Below are 6,390 nucleotides of genomic sequence, written 5' to 3' on the forward strand. Positions count from 1 at the left end.
AAAAAGAGCTTCAAAGTAATGATTTGGCTCTATTTTCAAGACAAGACAAAGGTAGCTATTCTCATTAACGTGATAATTCAAAAAGTAATATAAAAATTTATTATATTTGTGAAAAATCAAGTCGCTTTGCTAGGAATTACTACAAAGCTAAGAAAAGAGATAAGAAAAATACAAAAAATGCTAGTGATAGTTTTAGTGGAGACAATGTGAGCCTAAAATCCACCACTCTATGGAATTAGTACTACACAATGAGCTTGAGAAGTAGAATGGAAGAAAACCCAATTGTAAAATTGTTAAGTAAATTTAAATACGGATTTTTATGATCAAATAAAATTAGTGTCTTTCAAGCAATGGTTATCAATATTAAATTATAATATTAAATAAAATTCACTATAAAAAAATGATAAAAAAATAATTAATTAAGTTATTACTATAAACTCACAATAAGAATAAAAACTTAAATTTAAGTTAAAATTAAAAATTTTAAAGTTAAATTTAAAATTTAAAGTTAAAAATTAAATCCAAAATTTTAACTTAAAAATTAAAGTTAAAAATTAAATTTAAAATTTTAAGTTAAAAATTAAAAGTTAAAATTAAAAATTAAAATTAAAAATTAAAGTAAAAATATTAAAGGTTAAAATTTAAAAAGTTAAAAGTTATTAGGTAAAAGTCAAAATGTGGAGATTATGAGTCACTGTGAAGATAAAAGTAAAAATAAAATAAGAGAGATAAAAGTAAAGGTACCATGACAACGTTCAAGGATTGAAGGTAGCAATCCTCTTCTACTTTAAAATTTGCCAAGAATTGTAACTACCTCTGAATTGAATGGTTCTTATTTTGTTGCAAGTTTAACTTAAAAGTGATCTTGTTGCAACAAATTTCGTTGCAATATAGTGATTTACTCATGAGAATTGCTCCTTTGAAGTTGAGTGATTCAAATTGCCTCAGCAATCAATCCCCTTCACTTAGAAATTTTCTAAAAATCCAAATTGTCTTCAAAACTAGAAAAAATTATGTCTTCTAAAGCTTAGCTTACAAAGCTAAATGCTTTCAAAATTTCAATTGAATCCAATTATAAAGCACTAAGAAATGCCTTCCCAAACTTGATTAATCCAAATTGCAAAGGCAGTCGACTCCTTCACACTCAAAATTTCACCAAAAATTCAATTCAACTCCAAATTGAGCAAGATTTACCTTTTTAGAAAGCTAAAAAAAAAACTATAATCATAAGAAATTTCACATTGAAACTAAAGAAAATTGAATGACTGATTGAGGGAAATCCGAGGCTCTTGAAACCCTTAGAGTACTTGGAAGTCTAAGGGAGCTATCTACTACAATTAAGTATGTTTTAAAATCCAATGACTATTATTTACAACTAAAAATCCATGCATACCTACCTAAAAAGTTTACAATGAGATTTAAAAATCTAAAGAAAATTAAGATTAGGGATTTTGGCCAAATTTTGTCATGGCTTTGCCCTTCACCAAAAGAAAAGAGAGAGAGGGCTTGGAAAACCAAGTCTCTCTCATAAAATTGAGTGGAGGCTTGTGGAAGGGTTTTTGCATCTCCATCCTTGATTTTTAAGATCTCTAATCTAAATCTACGGCCTTCATTCATCCAAATTCTAATTTTGTTATCAAAGCTGATGGCTATTGTAAGTGATCAAAAAAGAAATTTTTGATAAATCTAACTTCACCATTGTATTTAAAACACCTTTTTATGCTAAGATTGACTACTCATATGCCTCTATCTATGTTTATTTGCATTTTTTATGAAAATTTTTAGCTCTAGAGATTTTAGCAATTATTATAAAATCCTTCAAAAACAAAAAAAATTCAATGCTCCACTTGTATGTTGGAAGAGAAGGTGCTTATCTTGTTTTCTTCACTCCATAAAGTGATTCCAATGCCACCATTGTATTTGAAATCCTCCATTAATTGAAAAAACTACTACATACCTTGGATTTGTTGAAGTTGAAGAAAAAACTTCAAAACCATTATTACTAAACTTTACTAAATCTTTTAGAAAATTCTAATTCTAATTCACTCTAAATCATATGAAATGATTGTAGGTGAATTCATAGGCTCACAATCAACCCTTATAGCAATGACTAACAACCTCTAAATTATTAAAAATAACCAAATTACTATTTTAATTTTCTAATCCTTATCATTTTGGTCTTAATTAGCCTAATTCAAGGAATCCGGCTAAGATTTATACCATCAAATGTTACAACCCTAAAAATTTAATAAAACTAGATTCTACTTATATAAATCCTAATCTACATGCTCAATTATCATAAAATAAGAAAAAATTAAAAAATAAAATTTTGAATTATAAATAAGAGTTCAGAGATGATTATGCTTTTATGGTAAGTGAAAGAACTTCCATGGCTACCATATCTAAGTGGATTATAAATTCAAGTACTACTAAGTGCATGACACCATATAAGTATTTATTTGACACTTATGAAGAAATTTCAGCAATAAATGTTTAGTTGGGAGACAATGGTATAGTGCAAGCCATTGAAATTGGATTTCTTGTAGTGGAGATCATTATGAAGGACCAAATAAAGAAGATTAGATTAAAAGAAGTCTTATATGTATTAAAGATGAAAAAGAGCCTCTTTTTGATAAACAAACTTATATCACATGGTTGTAAAGTTCTATTTGATATGAATGGATAGTTTGTAAAGATATTGAAAGGACAATATATTGTCAAAGGCCTAAGAGATGGCAACATCTACTTCATCAATTATAAGAAGGTGAATGAAGCTGAAGTGATGGCATTTGCTCAATTTTCACAAAATCAAGACAAGTTTGGAAGTTGGCATCAATGATTTGGTGATTTGAATGCCAAAAGTATGAAGGACCTTCAATCCATGATAAGTGGCTTGAATCTTGGTCAATTCAGCTACAATGCTATGACACTTACTTTCAAAGATTGTATTTAAAGAAAACAACAAAGGGCTTCATTTGTAAGAAGAGTTGCAACATGTGCTACTAAATTATTAGAAATTGTACATTTTGATGTTTGTAGACCAATGAAGATGCCATCAATTGGAGGAGGAAGGTACTTTGTAATATTTATTGATGATTTTTCAAGAAAAGTATAGATTTACATCTTTAAAGCTGAGAGTAAATGTTTCTTAAGGTTTAAGGAATTTAAGACTATTATAGAAAAGTAATGTGAATGCAAGATCAAAGTCTTACTCATAGACAATGAGGATGAATACATGTCAAAGTATTTTGATGATTTTTTAAAGATTCAAGGTATTTCAAGACAAACCTCTATTCTTTACATTCTACAATAAAATAGAGTTGCTAAAAGAACAAATTGCCTATTGTAGAGATGGTAAGAAATATGCTTCAAGCACAAAATCTTAGGCATAAATATTGTTTGGAAGCCATTGTTACAACACTATACACAAGGAATAGGTACCTTATAAGTATACTTATATCAATGATTCCACAAGAAGCTTGAAGTAGCAAGAAACCTTATGTTTTATACATAAGGATTTTTAAATGTATTGCTTATGTAAAAATATTAGATTGTATAAGGTCCAAATTTGATGCAAAAGATACAAAATATGAAGTTTTTGGATATTGTGGAAGTACCAAGGCATATAGGCTTATGTCTTTAGAAACCAAGAAAATCATGAAGAATTGTGATGTAGAATTTTTGGAGTATAAAAGTACTTGTGAATACTTGAAGATATGTCTAAGTAGAAGTAATAGTATGTTTATAGATACATCTCTAATTCCAACAAAAAAAAAAGATGATGACAATGAAGATGGTGGAGGTGTGAGTGAAGATGAAGAGTCAAAGAAGGTAGATCAATATATGTCTATAATTGCTAGAATAAGCAATAAAGACAATCAAAATATTGAAGATAATGATGATAAAAATTATCAACTATTAATTGTGAAGAAATAAGCTTTAAAAAAGAAGAAGGTTACAAGAGATCTTAGAGTACAAGAAGGTGAATCTTCATCAAAAGAAAGGAGATATCTTTTGAGAGATAGAAAATAACTTAGTAATTGATAGATGAATCACATTTTATCTTAAATAAGTGAAGAATATGCCAATGTTATATTTTTTTTTGATCCATTGAATTTGTGTGATATAATGAAGTCTACAAATGCTATAAATTGGAAGAATGCTATGAAAGAAGAATATAAATAACTCATAGATAATAGAACATGGAAAATGACTCAACTTCTACCAAATCAATCTTCAATTGGTTTTAAGTAGGTATATAAAAACAAAAAGAATGCAATAGATAATATTATGAGATATAAGATTGGATTGATTGCTAAAGGCTACTTACAAGTTGCTAATATTGATTTCAATGAGACTTTTCTTCTAATGGTCAAATTCAACACCATTAGAATCATTGTGACTATTGAAGGAAGAATAGACTTAGAAATGCATCAAATGGATGTGAAGATGGCTTTTTTAAATGGAAGATTAAAAGAAGATATCTTTATAGATCAACCTCAAGGATTTGTTGAAGAAGGCAAACAACAACTTGTTTGTAAGTTAAAAAAATCTTTGTATAGGCTCAAGCAATCACTAAGGGCATGGTATCAACATATTGATACATTCTTCTTGAATGAAAGATTTGAAAGAAGAAGGGAGTTTTTGAGAGATCATGCTAAGAAGATCATTACAATGAGCCAGAGCAATTAAATTGAAGAAGTATTGAAATGATTCAACATAAAAGATTGTAAGCCTAAAAATACACCTTTGGAGGCAAATTTGAAGTTAATGAAGCTCACAGATGAAGAGTTTGCTGAAGTTGAAGGTTAAATGCAAGGTGTTCTATATAAAATAGTAAAGGCTCACTGTCAAGGACAAGAACTCGATGAAAAAGCAATTCAGTCAAGTGAGCCTTCACTCAAAGAAAGGTAACAAAATATAAATAAATAAGTATGTATAGAGAAACTAGAATGGCTATTGCCAAAAAACAAGAAAACTAGAGACCCTTGAAACTAGACTAGAAGCAAGAAAGGACTTGACAAGAGTAAAGAAGCCTTCACTCTTGTCTCTATATATACTATCTAACTAGCGACTACGTGGCAACGTTCTATAGGACCTCCAATATGTGTTGACTTTGTAGGACACATGCCTTGACTTACAAGGCAAGTTTTTCTACGTGTGGGCCACATAATTAGCTTGGTCTTCAAGCTAACAACATGTGTGGTACATGGCCAACTTGTTGACCACGTTTTTAATCCAAAAAGTCAATTAAAGACACCTATGAAGTCAAAGCAACGTCTATGAAGCTTCTAGGAAGCTTTCATATTAAATACTATAGAATTAACTTACTTTTACCTACTTTTACTTACTTCCACCTATTTGTATATGTAATTACTAGCTTACATGAGAATATCCATGACATTATCCCGTCCTTCTAGAGACGAGTTCTACGAGGAGCGGTCATCATATGTTGAGAAAATCTATGATGCGACGAATTGTATTCGCAACATACTCTGATCTTTGTTCTCTTCGAAGATGTTTGATAGGGCCTCTCAACCATGGGTAGTGTCCCATACTAGAGCGGGAAGACCACCCAGTTATTTGATCATTGTTGAGGCCTTCATAACTTCCTTCAAATAGAATATTTAGAACACCATCATGAGTTGTTCCTACCTCTATCAAAATCAACAAACATCGGGAGTTCCTTCCCAAATTGTGATACCAAACACGTTGTATCTCCCCATCTATTCGAGGAAGAACATGTCGTTCTTGAAGATCTCCATCTCGATTGCGTCGTCTTGAAGGTTGTGACAATTGTAATGTCTCATCCGACAGGTCAACAAATGAAGGCTCTTGAGTCAAATCCGCTGGTTGTTGATTCTCCATCTCCTGAGCGTCACTACTACAAAGAAGCTACGAACAAGAATTGAAAGTAGAATGTTATCTTGCATAGATGTTGTTTCTTTTATAAAGAAGGTTTTCATCTTGATTTTGATGGATGTTGTCGATGAAAAGCCTCCACCGCCTTTGCTGCATTTTCAAGATTCTTTATTGGCTCCCATGTGCATTCACTAATACCATATCCACGTCAATGGACAAGATATTCTAATTTATTTCGGCACCGCCTTGAATCTAAGACTTCTTCTACTTCAAACTCTTCATTATTGTCCACTTCTATAGGAGGAGGTGGAGCTTGTCATCTTCTTGGTATGTCCACTGTCTTGTATGGTTCAAGAAGAGATACATGGAATACTGGATGGATTTTCATTGACTCCGGTAGATATAAACAATATGCAACTGGATTGATTTGAGCAGAAATAGAAAATGGTCCCAGCCTTCGATAGTCCAACTTGTCACAAGGACGAGTGGTCTTGATATTGCGATGAAGTAGCCATACCTTATCACTCA

This window comes from Physcomitrium patens, chromosome 1, assembly GCF_059467195.1.
Source record: "Physcomitrium patens ecotype Gransden chromosome 1, ASM5946719v1, whole genome shotgun sequence".
In the NCBI taxonomy this organism is placed as follows: Eukaryota; Viridiplantae; Streptophyta; class Bryopsida; order Funariales; family Funariaceae; genus Physcomitrium; species Physcomitrium patens.